Genomic DNA, 20,775 nt, shown 5'->3' with positions numbered 1-20,775 from the left:
GAACCGCAGAGTAATAGAATGCCTGCTCTAGGGCCTGGAAAAGATACCACAACAGACTATTCCAAGTTACCACTGTTGTCTGTTTTTAGATATCACCCTCCCCGCCCCCCCCACACAGCTAAAGATTTTTTGATTCTTTCGTGGTTTATTGTCCATCCTAAATGACCCTTGAACAATGACTTTGCAGTCTGTTAACTTATAAGAAGTGGTGCAGCAGACTACCTCAGCATATCACTCTTTATACAAGCAGCTCAGAAAGGCCTTCAATTTCCTTCTTTGGGTGACCTGTGGATAGGCAATAAATGCTGGACAGCCAGTGATCAACGCGACCGAAGAATGAAGTAGGGAAAAAATGGAGGTTGGCCACACCTAATTGCTCTGTCAATGTGAGTCAGCCCAAGGTTTGTAACAGGGGTAGTTTGTAATTGCTAATTTGCCTGCATTTAGCAGAGAGGAAAAAAAAATCAAAGGTATGTCCAGATCAGATCAAAATAGTTGAGTTATCGTCCTTAAAATAAATAACAGACCACATTCTTGTGTTGGTCAAAATGACCTCAGGTTTTCAGTATTTTGGTTAATACCTTAGTCTGTGACTGAAGCAGCTGCATTTTCCAAAACAGAGCAGGAATAGAATTCTAAATTCAAATTTAATGCTAACCTCCAGAGAAAAGGTTTAAGAAATTATTCATCCCTTTATTTGATTCTGTGTAGTACATAGCATTTCATACTCAAGGGACTATCCATTAGAACCTGTCCGGTTCACTGAGATCACATAAAACGTGAAATATGCCATATGCCAATTTGTGACCTCATATTCGACTTCAGTCCTTTAATGACTAATCTATCCATTTTGCTGACATACAGCTGTAAGCATGCAAGCCAGCCTTTGGGAAGCAATAGTGGCAGTTATGGTAATCAATGGTAATATATTGTTCAGTAAATAACAAATTCTTAAATTTCTATCATTTCTAATATGGCTTCAGAAGAGATACATTCAAGCCTCGGAAATGCCTACTGGTTATTGGAATGCTTTTGACCCACAGTCTCTTCCTGAGAAGCTAGCAGTAATTCTAGTGAGACCTTTAATCAATCAAGGCAGTATTGATCTGTATCCACCTTGCACACCTCCAGTGTAGTTCCCATTGCCAGACTTGAGGATCACAATCCTGCATTGCATGGAGCTGTGAAATTTGAAATCAGAATTAATTGGTTCAGTTGAGTTGCAATTGCTGAGTCAAATCCATTCAACTGGCTTCTGGATTTCCATAACTCAAGTCCTCTCCCCAATCTTGGCACAGAAGTCATCTTCAGTTTAGTATGAAGTCTGAAAACAATCTTGCGAAATTTTGTCCCAGATCTTACTGTGCGTGCACACACACACACACACACACACACACACACACACACACACACACACACACACAGATATTGCAACATAAATATGGACACATATGCAGAATCACGGATGCAGTCACACTCACAAAACATACACATTTGCACACACACATATCACAAACTCGGAAATAAACGTGGGAACACACAAACGCAAACAAACACATAGACATACTTTATGCACAGAAATACAGACATGGATACACAGTCACAGACATACACATAGACACACAGAAACTTCCACATGTAGACACACAATCACACAAGCACAAAAACATACTCAAGCACACACTTACAAACGTAGTACACTCCAAATATTGAATATGAAGCACTGCTGCTTTATCAAGACTATTTTTGTTGTACAAAATAGTGCATGTTTGTACAACTATGTATAATTGGTTATGTTTAATGAATCTAACAAGGGATATAATATGGCTGGCATGAGTGAGGCAGTTAGTCAGTGATCTTCGATTACAATGACCTGGTGATTAGAACAGGAGCTTTAAACATCCAGATGTAAAAGCTGAAATGCCAGGACAATGAAATTGCTGTGAAATTAGATAAATGAGAACCCTGGTATTTACTTTAAGGGTTTACTAGCCCACAGAGAGTGTGAGGCAATTATACAAATACCAGCTAACAAAACAACGATATTTCACTACTGCTTGAACAGAAGGATATGATCAAAAAGTTTGCTTTATAATCAGCCATTTAAAGAATGTACTGATCTATAGATACCCTTGATTGCAGCATATTGACTGCTAACTGGAAAGATACTGGAGTTTAGATTTATTTTTTTCTCTCACGAGTAAGCAAAGATATTTCTCCAATTACTAAGTGACAACAGGGTTATACATAAACTCTAGAAATGTTTAGACATAGTGTGAGGAGAACGTCATTCCACGGAGACTGTTTTTCCCATCAGCAATCTGCCAATATACAATAAGTAGATAATTAGTAAGTAGATAATTTCAAGCCCCTGTTCTACCAGGGCCAGTAGCTTCAGTGTCAGCTGGGTTAACCAGACTGCAGCTGCAGGTTTCTAACCACTTCCAGCTTGACTTGATTTCCTCGGCAGCGCCCACTGTTGTTCCTACCACTCCAGCTGAGCTGAAGGATGGTTAGCCAGCTGTTACAGAGGCGGATTATTGAAGAATGAGAATAATTTTCAAACATAATGCGCTGTGAAGAGTCGGAGGTTCTGTTTGTGTCTGGAGCCATTGCACATTGGTGGGAGTGGGAGTAGCCACTGACTTCCATCAGGCACAGCATGTAACAAAGTGATTAAACGCTTATAAAGGACAGCTTTATGATTTTACGGTTCAAGATTCCTACCAGTTGCAAAGAAAATTCGAGAAAAGCATCTTTATTTCTACTGTTCCTTTCGGCAAAGTTCAGTTAGTGAATGGGCTGGTCGTGTGTTTGCCTTCTTAAAAGGTTAATTCAAAAAGAGATTAAGTTCTGTTGTTCTGTCATCTTATTCTTAATTTTTATGAAATATGTTGGGGCAAGCGCAGAAAGATGTTAATTTGTGCAAAGCTCCAATGGAATATAGAACATTGAACAGTACAGGCCCCTTAGCCTATAATGTTGTGCTGACTCTTTAACCTAATCTAAGATCCATCTAACCCTTCCCTACCACGTAGCCCTCCATTTTCTTTCAGTAGTATGCATACTGAGCAAAACGGCAAATAAATCAAGTCATATCTGAAGTATATTCCTTTTTGGAAAGCCATTTGGATCGGAAACTTCAAAATGAGAACCAATAACTGGCAGTTTGTAGGTTCTCAGGACTGTTAGCCTCTTGAAAAGAATAGTGCTAAGCAAAAGCTTTTCCTTTTGGAGTCACCACTGAGACTAATATCAAGATCACAGAGAGAACTACAGAAGGAAAGTAGCTATTCATGTTCAGGAATCTTGGCCCCAAGATGTTAATTACATTTTTACGAGTTAATGTTTCCTGGTGTTTGTCTGTTTACCAAATTGTTTCTCAGTTCCTCTGAATTAACCTTTCATCCCATTCATCTCCTTCCATAGTTATGAGGTTCTCACTTTGTCTGAAGCTGCCTGCTGACACAATCCTATGGAAATAGAGGGACAATGTTTTCATTCACCATACTATTCCCAAGATCTGGACACTCTTATTGTGTTTAGCTACTACTACTTACTTGCTGCCTGTTACGCCACGGGCATTTAGGGCAACAGTGAAGGTCCTCCATCTCAGGGCTTCCTTCATCATGTCAGTAGCTTCCTCTTGGTTTTCACTACTGTCAGTCATGTGATGTAGAAGAATTCTTCATCGCTGTTTCTGTAACAATTTTGTTTTACCAGTTGGGGTTGTTAGCCCTGAGCTGAACCTCCGAACCTGGAAGACTGGCCTCTACCCTTGGACCTGTTTGGCATGGGTGACCCTACCAAGAGTCAAAGCGTAAAGCCCTGACTCCAGCCAACATAGCTCTCTGGGCCATTGAGGCACGCAAGCCTCCAAACCACAACAAAGTTGTGGTCTCCTTAGAGGTTGTGTTTAGCTACCCAGAACTAAACCCTCCACTTCTCCTCTCCTCTGTCTATGTGGAGTTTGCACATTCACCCTTTAACTTTGTGGATTTCCCTCATCTGTTTTGGCTTCTTCTTCTTACATCCCTGTGATGAGCTTTTTAGTGAATTAATTGGCTGCTCTACACTGCCCCTAATGTGGGTGTGTGACTGGGGAATCAGGGTGAAAGGCGTTGTGGGGGTGAAGAGCTTGCAGGAAAGCTCCTGGGAGAACAGAACTGAGCGGATTGTTTTGACAGCTGGCAGAGATTAGATAGGCTGAATGGCCTCCATTTCTTCACAAGGAAATGTGGGAAATATGAATGTTTAAGTTGACAGGAAACTTCATCAGTGATGCTCACATCACTGTTTGCAGTCCTGTTGTACAAATTGCCCTGAGCTGCATGCTGAGGCTTCCTGCCCTTGATCTGCCCATGTGCGTATGCTGAGCACTGATGTCTACTACACATGATTTATTGGGATAACTCGTAGTAAAATATTCAACTTCTCAACAGACTTAAGCTAATCTCAAAAAGCAGAGAAGTCATCAAAGGCAGATGGAAAATAAACCAAGTTATTGCTACATACTGTATAGTTACAAACGTTTTTGGCCAAGCAGTATTTATTAAGTAACGATATTCCAGCAATTCTAATTTATTTTGAGAAATATTTGCTGAATCCTGTAAATTGACATTAATTTCACAGATTTATTGAACATTACACTACTGGATCCAATGGGACCATTGCAGTCGAAGCCTTGGTTAAATTAAACAAAATTTCTGGCCTTCGGGCAGTACTGCCACCTATTGTGAACTGAATCCAAAGTCCCAAGACTGTATTTTCCTATAGATTTACTGCCAGCTGAACCATGTCAAAGATCAGGCACTATTTTCCTTGTTTCTTTTAGTACTCCTAGAAAATTGCAAACACCATCAGCTGACATCTACACTGTGGAGTCCACAGGCTGATTGTCTCCAGGTGGGAAGAACATTCTGGGCTACTTTTACATTACACAACAGTTGAAAGTGCCATGATACAAATGTACACCTGTTACAAAATTATAAGACCATAAGATCTGAGATATAGGAGCAGAGTTAGGCCATTTGGCCCATCGAGTCTGCTCTACCATTTCATCATGGCTGATCCATTTTTCCTCTCAGCCCCAATCTCCTGCCTCATGTCTGAGCCATTATAATGCAGTATTCTGAACGCATCTACTGAAATAAATTCTTTAGCCAAAGGGTTGTGGATCTATGGAATTCATTGCCACAGACAGCTGTGCAGGCCGAGTGATTAGCTATATTTAAGGCAGAGGTTGATAGATTCTTGATTATTCAGGGAGTCAAAGGTTATGGGGAAAAGGCAGCAGAATGGGGTTGAGAGGGATAATAAATCAGTCATGATGGAATGGCGGAGCAGACTCAATGAGCCAAATGACCTAATTCTGCTCCTAGTCTAAAATTCTTCTGCTAGAAAGTTCCAGTTTGCATAATGCGGAGTATGTTGTGGATGGAAGGGAAAGTCGGGAAGCGTATGATGTGATTTGGCAGCTTCCGTTCCTTGAATATTGCAACAAAGCAGACAATGTGTACACAACAGTAACAATGGCACTTAACATGTTTTTTTTCCCTTTGAGCTTCTCAGTCTTATATTGAAAAGATCAAATGAATCAGTCAATGAATCCGATTTATTGATTCACACTAAAGGTTATGGAGCATATCTAGTCTTGCCCTTTGAGCGCAGCATGGCTCCTCTTGGTCTTTCTAAACCTGAAACAACTGCCCAAAAAAAGAAGTCACCACATATGAATAGAAATAAAGAACAGGATGAAAATGACCCAGCAGTGTCTCTTTTCCAGTAGTTACCTTTTAAAGGAGTCACCAGTTACATCATCGTCCTGCTTACAGAAAACAGAATGAAAACTACGCTGCTGCCTTTGTGATGTCAGTCAAGGTCCAGGACAAACGATCCTTCATAAATTCAGGAGGAAAAGTGTTTCTCCATGAGACAGTTCCTACCTTGCAATGGCATGAGAGAATTTTAAGATAACCTTCAGTCTAACTTGACAACTAAATGCCATTATATCAAAATAGAGAACATGATTGTGGTTCCAGTTATGCGACAGAGATCGCCACGGACAGTGCAATTTGGAAAACTATTCATCCTATATCAAGAGCTTAATATACAGTTTGATTTCTAGCCTTTTCCTCTTCTCCATGACGTCATGTTAAACTTTAGCTTCAGTTCCTTAAATAATCTAACGACATCTTTAAAAGAACAACCAAATGAGAGAAGGAAGAAAGTCATGCAATTCTATTTATAAAAATGGATCTACATAGGGGATTTTGTCCCCTCAGGTTACTTAACAAAGTATTAGCTCAAATGTTCGCAGTTTGTTGTTGATATTTAATCAACACAACTGGTTTTAAATGCGCAAAATTTTAATAAGTGCATTAAATTCTTTGAAAATTATTACTAATATTTTCTACTTAAGAACAATCAAGAGTAGTGTAATTGCATTGAGAACACAGTGAATGTTTTGTAGTTCTCTGTTAATATGTCGCCTTTGAATAAACCATCGGTGGTTAAAATGTTGAGCATATGACCTCTAAAAAGCTGCAAGGAGTCATACGGCATTGCCTCCTTCCCCATTTTGCATGATTATCTTCCAATTCTTTGTTGAGATTGCTAACTTACCATTTGTGAAACTGTGTATGGTAACTCTGACCTTATAGATTTATGGTATATGAAGCCCGACTTCCAGTATACTGTACCATAATGCTGAATAAACTGTTAGAAATATGGTTTGAGTTTGCATGGTTCTTCTTAACTTCCAAAGCAGAACGTTCATTCTCAGGTTGTCAAAGGGGAACAACTCCTGTTCCTGCTGAACTGAGCCAGTGCAGACGATATCAACTGTTATCAGCTCAGTAGGCACAGGAGGTTGAGCCCAGATCTTCCAGTTGTCGACATTGTTTTTGTTGGTGACCTAGGTATATTCAAGCCATTGATTATCAACACAACCAGAGGAGCTGTGTCTTCTGGGGACCTGGCCATCTTTAAACCAGGACCAGAATAACATTCTTAATTGATAAATAAAGGCTTGATGGAATGGAAAAACCTGGAAGTATTTTGGAGATTCAGCCACAGGTCAAAACTCTACCCTAATACCATTAGGTGCGATACAGTTATCTGTAAGTCAATACTGCATAATATGCGATTGGCTATTCAATACTGTTGTACAGCTTCAGGAATGCATCATCCACTCTGATCTTGCCTTCATTTGTCACTCGTTATATGACAGTGCCTCTGAACAAGTAAAATTAAATTAATCTGAATGATCATTATCCTATTACAGAGTCATTTATTAATCAGGATGCTATTAACTTACTAACAGCAGTAGGTAAAACAAATATTATTGGTGATATTAGTAGCTGTATGGTTTGGTCAGGGTTGGCCAGAAATGGGAACATGTCCAAGAAAGTTCAGCAAAGTTAAAATTCTTTAGGGAATTCTCAGTGGCACCGTAAACACAAGAGATTCCGCAGATGCAGGAAATCCAGAGTAACATACACAAAATTGCTGGAGGAACTCAGCAGGTCAGGCAGCATCATTGGAGAGGAATAAACAGTTGACATTTTGGGGTGAGACCCTTCATCAGGCCTGGAAAGGAAGGGGGAAGAAGGCAGAATAAGAAGTTTGTGCGAGGGGTTGGAGTACAAGCTGGGAGGTGATAGATGAAGCCAGGAGAAGGGGGAAGGTGGATGAACGGGGGAAAGGGGGAAAGTGAGGGATGAAGTGAGAAGCTAGGAGGTGATAGATGGAAAAGTTAAGGGCTGAAGAAAAAGGAATGTGATAGGAAGGTAGAGTGGACGATGGGAGAAATAGAATGAGGAAACCAGCTTTCACAAGGTCAACATTGGAAGGATTTAAGCTGAACACACTAATCCATATGGTCATATATCTGAACAGGGTATTGAAAATAATTTAGTTAGAGCTATTCATGTTCAGCATTAATCTTTATCATATCTTTTTTCCTTCAATGGTATGAAAGGAGAACTGGTCCTTATTTCTAATCAAGAAATGTTTTGATAATATGTAAGGCTCTGCAATTGCTTAATTCAGACTAGAAAGTGGGGATGTTATTGTGGGGGGTATTTTGCCACTCTGAATGCTCATGTGGATTAAAACTAATACAATTCACCTCCCTGTCCATTTAAAACATTCAGTACCATATAGCTACTCAGATTAATTCATATAAAGCCGTTGAGTCAAAAAATTGCATTGTTTCTTAAGTAGTTTCAGAAAGTACCATTCCTTAAAATAATCACCCTTCTGTTTTACCGGAAGCAGCACAGGCATCGAACAGTGTCTCTCCACATTTACTCCAACCTCAATGACACATCATCCTAAGGTGCAATAATATTTTACATTTCTAGCTGCTACTTAAACAAATATGCTAATAAATTAAAAGTGATAATTTGCATAAGGCAATTTCAAGAGAAAATTAGTCGTTCTGAAGTAGAACAAGTTGCAATGGTACAATTGACCATAAAATAACTAGCAGCAATTTGACCAAATAGGATGTACTAATTCTTAGTATAAATTCTCATACACGCTAGGAAAATTCTGTTGTCATATATTGTCAGAGAAATGTATTTAAGTTATTAGGTTAAAAAAAACTTTAGTTTAAAAAGATTATAACATTTCTGTCTTATTTTATAGCAGGAATAAGCAACCTCAAATGGTTTTCCAGTGATAAACACTTTAGTACATTTCATGCCCATTTTCAGTGGTACAAAGCCTCCCTGAAATGTATTGTCCTTGAGGAGAATACATTAGTGTGTGGACCCATATATGCAGGGATTTCAGGAGGAGTCGTATTCCGATGAATAGCACTAAATGTTGTAAAATGCTATAAATATTAGCTACGTGAATTGCCAGGGTTGTTCAGTTATTCTTTGTTGCCATAATTCCAACAGTTAAAATTTTATTAGGTTTAATATTTGCACAATTCAAATAAAACATAGCACACATAGAGATAAAAACAAATTGCAGAAACTGGTCTTAAATATATTTCTAAAGGGGCACTCTGTCATGGAGTGAAGAAATCTCTACTTTGAGAAGTAAGTGATGGCTTAGGCAACTTTTAAGGGCACTGAGTGAGTCTACGTAGCGACTCCAACATCCTATCGATCGAAAAATACCAATGGCACCCCAGGCATAACTTTTTGTATCAAATGTAAAGGAAGTTCTTGTGCTTCAGGGTGATTCTTCCTTTGGGTGAAATGTGTTAACCATGCCTTGATGCCCCTAAGCTGGAATGTTCAGCACAGACCGATTCAATGTTAACTTGTCTCTAGTTGCATTTCCATTTCTCCAGTAGCAAAAACGTCTTGTGATCCTAACTTGTGCCACAGAAAAGAAAGTGCAAAACAAAACATTTTACTTCCATACCCGACATTTTGAAAACAGAAGTAGAAAGACCAAATGAGACATTGATATTTCCATTAGCATGCCTTCTTTAATATTTTACATCATTTTGGTACATTTTTTGGTATTGGACAAAGAAATGTAAACTTTGAAAACTATACCCCTTTTCACTACAGCATTTAATATTTTGACAGTTAGTTCACAAGCAACAAATAAATTATTTTAAATACAGACCTCTATGGGAGAAAGAAATAGTTTTTCATGGTCTCCAGGATTTGAAAGGTTGTTTGTGGGAATAGAGCCAATCCTTTTACTGAGAAGCTCTCAAGTATTTGATGTGATAATTTAATTTTGTACAGTATTCCCAATTCACATTTTTACACATAAGCAAACAGCTATAAGAAAAATGTAAAACAACACTGGATGGACCTATTGGAATCAATGTGCTTCCATGTTATATATACTTTATAATAATAAAAATTAAGTGCGTTGATAATTCAAACAAACAAAAACAAACAGCTGTGTATTGCTCAGTTGTTCATCTCATCTCCTTTGTCTGAATTTTAAAAACCTTTAGCTTTTTGTTTGGCAGGTCCCTTTAATATTAAGCATGACATTGGCATTGAAAGGTTAGATTTGTTTGAAGTTCCTGAAGTGTATTGTACCTTAACTGAGGCACAGTAACTGTTTGCATGGTTATGTAGGATTAGCACCTAAGTATCAATTTTCTGTGTGAAAAGCTGTTTCAAATAAGCCCTGTTCTTAAACTGGAAAGAAACCTTTAAAGTATTTTACGGCACAGAATGTTGTGTGAGCTTGGATCATTCCTTCTTCAATTACATTATTATTTTTCCATAGATTTAGTTTGACTACTTCTGCTTTACTTGATATCTCTGTTAATACTCGAAGAGAAGCTTTCCAGACCCTTTGGAGCCAGATCCAATGAATTGACTTAAGGAGATTTTTTTAAAAAATTGCATCCCAGGAATTGAAATAAAAATTCTCATAAAATCCCTGGATTAGCCCTGATGTACTAATGTTGCCCTCATTTTTGACAGTCACTCCACCTATTGTTGCAGCTGATGTCTTCACTCTGTTCCCTGCTTCCATTCCATGTCAATGGTCATTCCTATTCTTTATTAAATATCATCTTTAATAGCTGATACTTCACATTCCTTCCAATCTTATCGCTTCACTGAATATTGTATCAAATCTCCCTGCTCAGACCCACTGATTCCTCCCCTAATATGACTTTATCTCTAGTCTCTGCTGTTGATTTCTTGGATTTTCTCTTCATTGCTAAGACTATTTTCCTCTCGTAGTCTAAAATCTATGCACAGAGAGGAAACGGAGCAAAAATTTCAGATTGCAGATGCTTCAACGGAGCTCAGTTAATCCTACTACTGGCTCTTGTTGATGTGGAATCATTAAAACGCTTCTTACATTCTTTCCTTCCTTATTCCACTCTAAAGTATCAGCTTGGCCTTTCCTGACCTCCGGATTTACTCATCAATCTTTGAAATGTTCAATGGCTTAGTTTAACTCTGTTTCTCTTCTCACAGATACTGCCTAATTTGTTGAGTATTTTGGACATTTTCTGCTTTGTTTTATTCAGATTTTCAGCATCTGTATCTTTTTGATTCTCAGTATACCAATTCTGTTCCCAACTGCTGAGGGATTTCATTAACATCTATTCCTCACTCCTGTATTAATTGCAAGGGAGTGCTGATTATATGATCACTCATTATCCTCACACCTCCCTCCTTACAGTATTCTTCCTGCATTTTATTTCCCTTCTTTATTAGTAATCTTGTGAACTTTCTTCAGATGTTCTCACTCAGAAACAAATAAATCTTCTGACAGTCCCTCCAATTCTGGTTTATTATCCCTCTCAACCATATTCTCTTGACTTCACTCCATAACCATTGACGCTCTTTCTAATCAAGAATGTATCAGCCTCTGCTTTAAATATACCCAATGACTTTGTCTCCACAGATGCCTGTGGCAATGAATTCCACAGATTAACCGCACTCTGGCGAAAGAAATTCCTCCTCTTCTCTGTTCTAAAGGGGCATCTATCTATTCTGAGGTTTTGCCTCTAGTTTTAAAGCCCCCCACTTTAGGAAACATCCTTTCCACATTCTCTCTAGGTCTTTCAATATTTGATAAGTTTCAATAAGATCCCCTCTCATTCTTCTACACTCCCGTGAATAGAGGCCCGAAGCCATCAAATGCTCCTCATACATTAAACCTTTTTTTTGGGGGGGTCATTCTTGTGAACCTCCTCTGGATGCTCTCTGATGCCAGCACATCCTTTCATAGATAAAAGGCCTTAAAACTGCTCATAATAGTCTGTGCGATCTAACTAATGCCTTAAACGGCCTCAGCAATACATCCTTGCTTTTATCTCCTAGTCCTCTCAAAGTGAATGCTAACATTGCATTTGCCATTTCTTACCACTGACTCAACCTGCAAGTTAACCTTTAGGGAATCCTGCACATAGACTCCCAAGTCCCTTTGCACCTTTGATTTCTGAATTTTCTCTCCATTTACAAAATAGACTACACCTTCATTCCTTCATCAGGTTCATCTGAAGTATTTATTTCACAAGCCCTTGTTGATACAGAATTATTAACATATTGATGCACTCTTCTCTTGCATCTCTAGACTAAAATACCCACTTGGCTTTACCTGATCACACCTTGCTGATTCATTCATTAGTCTTTATTTGACTGCACATTCTATACCTTGGCCTTTTGAGTAAAGTTCTCAAATAAAAAGTTTGTGAAAACTTTATTTCTAAGTCTTATATAAATGACACTGCTTCCATAGTTTACCTGTCTTGCCACAAAACATTGTAAGAGATTCCTAAAGTAATAACCTTTTACTTTTGCTCCTTCATCTGTAGTATCTACTTCTATTTCTTTACTCACTGCTAATACAAGCACTGGAATGAAGTAACAAGAAACTGAAGAAATCAAGTTACCTGTGGTGCAGTGGTCATGGGACGGGTGTGTAGAAAGATGAGAATGTTGTGTCGATATCTCACCTCTATAACCTGAGCCTATGTGTAGGCAGAATTATTTGCCTACCATAATCTGGAATTATCTAAAAGTGTACCTAAGCTTTAAAAAAATGATAAAGAAGGATTCATGATATTCTCCAGGGTTAGGCTTCAAATGAATGATGACAGCTTCATGATATTCTGCAGGAAAGTGCAATATAATGACAATTTGTGCGTAAGTGAGTGACCACTGGCCCGGTTAAGGTTATGTGCGTAGTTGATACTGTTGTAGCTTTTGCATAAGTATGGAGAGTATTCTGAGAGAAAAAAATGGGATATGTTCATTCAGACCCAAGAACCCCACTTAACTCTATCTTGCTTTAATCAGCCTGTTGAATGCAAACATTCTGGAAAACAGTATATTGAATCAGCCAGAACAAGAGAAATAATTAGCACCAGCAAGACCTGGGGACCGACTGACATAAGCCTGTACAGACATATGAACTGCAAATGGAAGTCCGGAAATCCGCTTGAGTTCAACCCCTGAGGTGCGGAACTTAGCCACTGTGAACATGAAGGCGTTCAAAGATCTGTTCACAGAATTAGCTAAGTCCTTCACCGCATAGGGCTCAGACACAGAATCCCTCCTGCAGGCTCCCTTAGTATCTCCACATGGTCATGCGTTTCATAATCTGAAACAGCTGAAGGTGAGCAGCAAAGAAAACACTGGCACGTCAAGGACACAGGCTCAGTCCTCCTGTCGTAGCAGACAAGGCAGAATTTGTTTTTTGTCTTTCAACAGAAGCCCAGAGTCTCAACCTTTTTGGTTACAAAGAAAAAGGATGGGCTTAAAACAAGCAACAGAGGAATATATTTTGTCAGAAAATCTTTCTCTTGGATATTCCATTTTATATCAGCATAATCAATTCTGACTGCTCTGATTTTCTCTCTGAACGAGATCTAGATTACAAACATTGTACAACTTGACACAGAAGTTAATACCTGAGTTATCTTTTCAGCTTCTATTCCATTTTAAGGCTGGAACCCACTTTTCAATCTTTCTGGTTGGCAAAATTAAAAGAAACGAATGGACAAATTTGCATTGTGAGTTGGTGAGCTTGTGGCGTAGGAGTGAATTAGCAAAACTAATCTTCTCACATTTTCCTTAAAATATTAATAATACTTTATTTTGAGGGCATTTGATCTGAAACAATAGTTCTGTTTCTTTTTCCACAGATGCTGCCTGGCCATTTAAACATTTCCAACATTTTGTAGTTTTGTTTCAGATTTCCAGATTTCTTGACTTTCAACATTTTTTTCAGGATGATATTGTTGCAGTGAGAATTCTGAATCCCATTAAGGTCGTGAACAAGCTTAGGATCAACTGATTCTATAAATGATCCTTTCACATTGATATACCAGCCACTTGAAAAAAAAACATTAGGTTGAAAGTGAATATGTATTAGAATAAAACCATTCTTGAGGAAAATTGAGGTAATCTTAACCTAGGTCTTGTTCCTTACCACCCACCCAATTAACCAGCTAAAGATAAGCCATACACAAAGGACACAGTGTGAGCTCTATTTTGACTATCGATTGTGCCCAAGCTAAAACTAACATTGGAAAAATATTATGCCTTTATTTGTCAAAGCCTTAAAGTTTTATAATTTCCCTACTAAACCCTCTAACCCCATTTAAGACGCACCGTAAAATCTAATTCTTTGAAAAAAGGTTTTCACAATCTGCCCCTTTATATACTTATCTGCCTTGGTGGCAAATTTTATTTAATGATTAATAGTATGAACACCCACATTGAAAATACTATATAGAAGTTAGCTGAATTTGGTCTGTTGGGGAATAAGGGAAAATTCCTGATATTGACACTAACAGCATTTTCCTGATTTTTATTTTCATTAATATCAAAGGAAACAGTACTCAGGAGTTATGTTTAATGCAGGGGTTCCCAACATTTTTTATGCCATGGACCAATACCATTAAGCAAGGAGTCCGTGGACCCCAGGTTGTGAACCCCTGGTTCAATAGATCACCAAATGTTGCCATGCATTTTACACTATTGCCTAATATCGAATGACTCCTTGTTTCAGCACAATCTTTCAAACTTCGAGGACATCCTGAACATTAGAGAGGCTCTTCACCCTTAATGTCTCAAGCATAATTTGTTTGCCACGTTGCCATCAGGAAGGCAGATGGCAAACCAGATACGCCTTCAGCCTTTTTTTTGTGGTCTATAATTCCTTAATTGTTGAGAATGTGGGAAAAAAATCCACAATTCATTTTTCCCCAAGAGTAAGATGCATTTTCTTCAGCAAGGTGTTGTCAGCATTAGCTGGTGACAAGTTGGTAATCCCTGGCAATGTGATTTTACATTATTAAATCAAATCACTCTGCCAGGAACCCAGCCAGCCACAGCAGGCAGTATCTTGCAGTCCATGGGGAACTCTGGGCTTATATCTAGAGCCAAAATAGGACCTGCCAATAATCTAAAAAATGAAGCTGATTCTGGCTACTTGCAAATGATCATTTTCTCCTTTGCAAGGCGCAAGCAATTTTTTCCCCAATCCAAGGTAAGAGAAAACTATTGTCAGACTGATGTAGATCATGGCATCTTCTGTTCCATTGCAAACTTGTGCTCCTGCAACTTGAACATGCCTGAAATGCAGACATATAAATATAAAAAATTGAGAAGAATTGTACATACATGTTGGTCACTGAAGTAAAACATGCAGATTTCAAAAGGATTAAAAAAGAAATTACTTTTCAGGGGCACAAGATGGAAGATCTCTTCAAAACTGGACTGTTCCATCAGTATAGCAAGTTTTATTCCTGTATCCTGGACCTATCATCATGTAGAAATCTATCTGCAAAACATAGAAGAGCATCACCATAATTCATCTCTGAATGGAAATGGGATCACAGAACTCTTACATCTATGAAGGTGGCTCCTATATACTGATAATTTGGAAACTTTCTTGTACAGTTAGTGGCATGAAACTTTAAAGAAATGAATTTTGGCAAACTCAGTCGAACTGGCAGCCAAAAGGATAGTGTAGATTTGGCAATCCGACTTTGAGAAACCACACAGAGGATTGGCACCGTCCAATATAACGTCTTATTTGCCCAGATTAACCTTTGGTTAGCTATTCTTCTGGCCTTTTCTCCAGACATGTAAATATTACCCAGAAGTTAAATATTTCACATATACTGTACAGTTCATATTTTAAAATAATAATATTTACGAGGTCTCTTCAAGTTACAAAAACCTAACTCATGGACATCTGTCTCTATGAACAAGCTCCCATAAATATTATTACATTCAAAAGAGCACAAGCCTTGAACAACATCCTGATTATTTGTAACCACCTCACAGTAATCGGACACCATTTCCTCTTAAGAATACATTAAGGTTAGGTACTTCTGCAGTGATACTCATGAAATAATATTACATCTACTGATACTTTAAATCCATTAAAACCAACCATTGAGCTTGAGACATCTTAATTCTGTACCATTTGAACTAGTCAGAGCAAGAAAATAAATAAATGTTAATATTGATTGGCCCTTATGAACCCCATTAATTCCAGTACTGTGGGGATGTGGTTATTTTACGGAGCAATTTAATGTTTTGTGACTTACTAACAACATAGACTTAACAACCTCTGTAAAGAGGGTAGGGCTCTATTTAATTCTAATTCATAAGTTACTGTTGAATCTGTTTTCACTTTTTCCTCATGTTGTCTTTTTTTTTGCCATTCACCATGTGTCCTTTTGTCCTTTCTCTTACCAATTTTTCTACACTAAAAACAGTTTCTTCTCATCTAACCTGACTAACTCCTTAATAATTCTGCATGTTTCAGTGAGTCACTTATCATCCTAGTTAACTCTAGCGAATAAAGGCATGGGCAGCTGGATCTTTCCTCACAGTTGTATTGAATTCTGGCTATAACACTATCGACAGGTTAACCAAGTCTAGAGGAGGCTGAAGTAAAGATTTATTAGAATGTTTCCAGAAAGAGAGACTTGATTTACTTGGAGAGACTGGAGAGGCAGATGTGGTTATGGCTGGCTGACCTCCTTGCAATTTGCATTCGGCTCACTCCCGACACTTCCAGATTTGCCCCTGGATTCAACTTTGTTTTTAATCCAGACCATCAGCTCGATTCCTACCATCATGCTTGAATGGGGTAACAGAATTTTGCTGTTTTCTGTTGCTTCAGTTTAATTAATTTTAATGTTTTAGTCAATCTATATAAGTTAATTGTGGTTTGAAGTGGAAGTATTTTCAATTTTTAATCATCTAAATGTTTTTTCTATTGTCTCCAAATGTCTAGAGATATCTCTAAACAATATATTCCTTTTCCTATCAGGTTTCTTCTTCTTCAGCTGTTTACTTCTTTCCCTATCACCTCCCAGCTTTTGACCACCCACCCTCCCCCACTAACTCATCCACCTTGGCCCCCCCCCCCACACAAAGCTTCACCTATCACTTGCCAGCTTGTACCCATTCCTTAACTCCCTACCTACTTATTCTGGCTTCTTCCCCCTTCCTTTCCAGTCCTGATGAAGCCCCTCAGCCCAAAATGTCGATTGCTTATCCTTCTCTGTAGGTGCTGTCCAACCTGCTGAGTTCCTCCAGCTGTGCTGCTCTGGATTTCCAGCATCTGCAGAATCTCTTGTATTACAAGCAATGGAAAAATCCTTTAAAACTTTGAGCAGTAGAAGCCCCTCAGGATGGTCCATAGGTGGGCTTTAGTTTCTACTGCCTATGGCCTGCTTGCTGACTGTGTACTGCCGTGTTACATAGAAGGACAGTGCACAGTGGACAGCTGGTGGAGTGCTGAGATTGAAACACATGAAATAGGTAAGTGTATCCAAGGATTATCTCAACAGAGGTACAAAAATGCTGCAATGTAAGCACTCTGACTGGCTTCTCTGTAGCATGTCAGGCTAATTAAGGAATATTAATTGGACTATTTAAGGTGAAGCAAGAGTAATTACAGTGTCTCAACCTATTCAATTGATGCAAGGGAGGCTTATAATTATTGTCTACACTCTATGATGTTGGTCCAGTAAGCCAGTTAGTGCTTTAGTAGCATGTGTCTGTAACTTCATCATCCTTGAGGTACTTTTATAACCCTGTGGTCATAGATACAATGATGTCATGAACTAGCAAAGCACCATAAAAGGTCTATGATAGGGTAACCACACCAAAGAACCTCGATCTAATCAGTGATCAATTCTTGAGAGTGGCAGAAATTTATTGAGAGGTTTTACAATGAGCAAGCCCGGGGTATTATATCAATCAATGAATATTGGTTAAAGTAAATGCAGAACTTCCAAAACCCAGCTGGAAGAAGCAATTAAAAAAGAAAGTATGTTGATCTGTCTCAGGTTTGCACTTCTTTCTCATGTGCTACCTAGTTGCAAATGCAGCAATGTTGAATTTTCCCTCTCGTAAGCCATCGTTACATCTCACATAACAAATCGTTATTAATCACACAAAGAATTATACGTATTTCATGGAAGGTCGGGTAAACCAAAAAGTAAAAGACCAAAGACAATGCTTGTTTTTTTTTTCATTTGAAAGAAACAACCAAATATTTTGTACGAATAGATGTTGAATTTTCACAATTACAAGTCTACCACCATTATTCATGGACTGTAACCTGTAAACACTTAGATTTTATTCCTCTCTTCTCCATGCTTTCCTCCTTTGAGGTTGTTGAAGAGGAACATTATAGTTTATGATTTTGACATACTTAATCATTGTAGTCCTCAGACAGTCTTACATAAAGGGATAATCATTGTAGTCCTCAGACAGTCTTACATAAAGGGATCACGTGAGTTTTTTAAGTAACTAGTCCTCACGGTGCCTTAGGACTTCAGCAAAGACAAATTCTTCATCAGAGAGAAGACTATGAAGACTATACCAGTTTTATTCTTCTCCATAGCAGCACCTCAGATCATAGGAGTTTAATGTTTTTCCCATAGTCATCTCTGAGAATCACATATTACTGACGTATCATTCCTTAGATATTAGTTCATTAAGTCACAGGTTGAACAGTAAATGAAATCAATTTAGGTGAATGACAGAACAGGTAGAATAGGGATTCAAAGACCCCTTTTTGGCTTTGCTCTTCTTAGTTGTGATCATTAAGGCAGCATACCTGACCTTCGATCTCTTTTTTTGTAAGTACAGAAAGATAGCAGTTTTGAATCTAGGAACAGGAATCAGCTATTTGGCCCTTCAAGTCTATCCCACCACTCAGTAGCAAACTTACTGGGCCTCGTTCTGATAAAAGGTCAATGATCTGAAACATTAACTTTGTTTCTGTCTTCGCAGATGTTATCTGATCTTTTATTTCCAACATTTTCTGGTTTGGTTTCTAAGAAGCATACTGATCCTGAAAGTACTGTACATTAGTGGGTAACTCATGAAACTATTCACTCTCTTATTTAATATATAGATTTAAATAGCCATCAAAACAAGGGAATTTTTTGTCAAACTTATTGTCAATCAGTGTCATTTCAGAGGGTGCCACTGCGGTACCAACACCGATTCCTTTCCTTGTTCAGTGATCCTTCTCTCTTTAGCCAGAGGGTGGTGAATCTGTGGAATCCATTGCCATGGACAGCTGTGGTGGTCCAATCGTTGGGTTATTTAAAGTGGAGGTTGATAGGTTCTTGATCAGTAAAGGTGTCAAATGTTAGTGGCAGAAAGCATGAGAACAGGGTTGAGGGGCATAATAAATCAGTAAATGATAAAATAGCAGAGCAGACTTGATGGGCCAAGTGGCCTAATTTTGCTTCTATGTCTTATGGTCTTATGGGCTCTTTGTGCCAGGTATCACAATAATTTTATGAGTGAGGGGTGGTGAAAATATGCTCATATTTTGCATTGAAGATACTGCTGAAGTGAGGGAACCATCTTTTAAAGGAATTCGAGAAATGCGTACCTCTGCTTAGAACTGCTCAGTGTGATGCAGTAAGTAATGGATTTAACATTCAATTTAAATGTATTAAAGCCTACAACTACCCAGAGATTGGATAGTACTAGCCATCCTATCAGGAAGTTGGTGCAATTCATGTTAGTATGCCTGCTACTTTGCTGGTAACAGTGGTGTGCCAATTTATGCCAGCAGTTGTTCACTGCGCCTTTCTTCCCCAGCCAACATAAACTGGAGGGTTAAGCTGCAAGCTACAGATTTCATTAGTAGTTCACAGTACAGCTAGCAGCAGGTCAGTCTGCTTTGTTGCATTTGTCTCCATTTAAACTGTAGAAAGTAGTGCTACAGTTGCAGGGAAGTGTCATGCAAGTGGGCAATAAGGTGTAAAACCACAATGTGATAGGTTGTGGGGTCAAGAATCCATCTCATTGTACCAGAGGTTGGTTCCACAGTTTTATAACAGTGGGTTTGAAGCTGCCCTTGAGCCTTGTCGTACATGCCTTCAGGCCTTTGTAATTTCTGCCTGAAGGAATGGGGGAAGAAGAGAGAATTTCAGAAGGCATTGACTGTAAAGACAATTAGAGGATTGTAAGAGACTGCAGAGGGTTGTGGACTCACCCAGATCCCTTATGGGCACAAACCACCCCAATATTGAGGACATCTTCAAAAGGTGATGCCTCAAGAAGGCGACACCCATCCTTAAGGGCCCTCACCGTCCACGACATGGCCTCCTATCACTACCACCATCCAAGGAGGATGCACAAGAGTCTGGAGACCTACTCAACATTTTAGGAACAGCTTCTTCCTCTCTGCCATTGGATTTCTGGACAGTCAGTGAATCTATGAACACTACATCGATATTCATAGAGTCATAGAATCATAGAAAAGTACAGCACATGAACAGGCCCTTTAGCCCAACGGGTCTGTGCTGAACCACTTAATCTGCCTACTCCCATTGACCTGCTCCAGGACCATAGCCCTCCATATCCCTCCCATCTTTCTTATTTCTTCTATTATTAAGTTATTTATTATTGTAATTTACAGAAATTTGTTATTGCCAGAAAACAACACATTTCATGACTAACATTTATGACAATAAACCTAATTCTAAATCTGATTATGTGGTTTATTAATAAATATGCTCCATGTTTCACTAGGAACCTATTAAATAATATTCCCCAGTACAGGCAAAGTGAGCCTCTCCACACTCTAACTCTTAACACCAACGTAGTCACCAGTAATTAGAAGAGAAAGCCCAGATAATCCCTCATTTCCTCTTTAGCAGGATCACTTACACTGAACATAACACATATATTATTAAACCCCTGTTCCAATTGCTTGCTACAATCATTCTCAGTGGGGGGCAACTCCCCGGGACAAATCATACAAAGTCGTCAAATTTATTTCTGCTTTGTTTGAACAGATGGGGATTTTCTGTTACAGCTG

General features: G+C 38.6%; 1 long non-coding RNA gene across 2 annotated transcripts in view; it reads right to left on the bottom strand.

The window, feature by feature from the left end:
• Positions 1 to 8,909: 8,909 nt before the first annotated feature.
• Positions 8,910 to 20,775, bottom strand: part of LOC140205842 (uncharacterized) — a 63,928-nt gene continuing 52,062 nt past the window's right edge. For both annotated transcript variants that reach the window (XR_011887980.1, XR_011887981.1), the window contains 2 exons: positions 15,140 to 15,243; positions 8,910 to 15,034 (listed from right to left, as the gene is read on the bottom strand). This is a non-coding gene — a long non-coding RNA (uncharacterized lncRNA). The remainder of the gene's footprint in view (positions 15,035 to 15,139; positions 15,244 to 20,775) is intronic.

The sequence above is a fragment of the Mobula birostris genome, chromosome 12 (assembly GCF_030028105.1).
Source record: "Mobula birostris isolate sMobBir1 chromosome 12, sMobBir1.hap1, whole genome shotgun sequence".
In the NCBI taxonomy this organism is placed as follows: Eukaryota; Metazoa; Chordata; class Chondrichthyes; order Myliobatiformes; family Myliobatidae; genus Mobula; species Mobula birostris.
The sequence above is the reverse complement of the archived record's forward strand: the minus strand, read 5'-3'. Positions and strand labels throughout refer to the sequence as shown.